Below are 1,249 nucleotides of genomic sequence, written 5' to 3' on the forward strand. Positions count from 1 at the left end.
TACCACGGAAAAGGGGGTGGTTATTTTGAGGGAATCACTACCTCTTTTTGGAAACTAGAGATCAAAGGACTCTGACTCCAGGGATGCTAACAGGAAATTCACACTCTCCCCTGCCATTGCTTCTAGAATGTTCAAATTGTGTCTTACTCTTCATTTCTCTTCTCGCCCTCAGCCTTTATGCAAAGAGGGCTTCGTCCAGAAGCTTGTCAAACATAGCTGGGCTCTGAACCAATTTTCAACATCAATAAAGCAGCTCTAATTTTACCTAATCTGATGAGGTCCTGATAGATCTGATGACCTTTTGTTGCAATGTCATTTACAAGTATGATTAAATTCTTCTCCATGGCTGAATTGATACTGAAAGCAGATCTATTTTCCTCTAGAGGCAACAGAAAATATACCACTTTACTCTTCAGTGCTCTGACCACTTCTTTTGAAGGCAGGTTGCATATTTTTAGTATTCGGTTGGAAAGTTGAGCCTGGCTTGGATAGCTTCAAAAAATCAGTTTGTCACTTTTTCCTTTGTGTTTTACTAACAAGCATGACATTCTGGATATACCTAGGAGACAACTTTTCAAAATTAGTTTGGGGACATAGGAAGGACATTATATCAGGTAAGGTACTGAGACGTGTGGCCTAATAAAAGGAGCACGGGATTGGGAGCCAGAGGATCTGGGTTCTAATCCTGACTTCACCAGTGGCCTGATTTTAACTTTGGATAAGTCGCTTAGCTTCTCTCTGCCTCAGATTTTTCAATTGTAAAATGGGGATTCAAAACCTGCTCTCCCTCTTACTTGGATTTTAAGCCCCATGTGGGGCAGAGGTCCTCTCAGGGTCACACCTGGAGAGTTTCCAGTACTCTACCAGTCTCGACTATGGGAGGGACAGTCAAGCAGAGGCTTACCCATTCCATTCCTAGCTTGAGCAGTGGCCAGTGAGTGGAAAGCCATCTGCTACAAGTCAAAACTCCCCTGTGCTGGGCAGCAGCAGCATGGGAGAGAGTCAAGGGTGAAGACTAGAGTTTACTGTACAGAAGAAGGCAGTAGTAAACCACTTCTGCATTTTTACCAAGAAAACTTTACGGATACAGTACCAAAACGATTGCAGATGAAGGTGGGGTGCTCTGCGAAAGATGTGTCCGTGGTATCACTATTGGTCGGAGATGATTCGACAGTGTAAGAAAGACAAGTGGGACAGGGACTAAGTCTGATCTGATTATCTGTAACTATCCCAGCTCTCAGTGCAGTAT

General features: G+C 43.6%; 1 non-coding gene across 1 annotated transcript; it reads left to right on the plus strand.

Moving 5' to 3' along the window:
• The first annotated feature begins 823 nt into the window (after positions 1-823).
• On the plus strand, positions 824-961 carry LOC114814133. The gene has a single exon (XR_003761870.1). It is a non-coding gene; the product is annotated as a small nucleolar RNA SNORA7 (small nucleolar RNA).
• The last annotated feature ends 288 nt before the right edge of the window (positions 962-1,249 follow it).

This window comes from Ornithorhynchus anatinus, chromosome 8 (genome assembly GCF_004115215.2).
Source record: "Ornithorhynchus anatinus isolate Pmale09 chromosome 8, mOrnAna1.pri.v4, whole genome shotgun sequence".
Taxonomy (NCBI): domain Eukaryota; kingdom Metazoa; phylum Chordata; class Mammalia; order Monotremata; family Ornithorhynchidae; genus Ornithorhynchus; species Ornithorhynchus anatinus.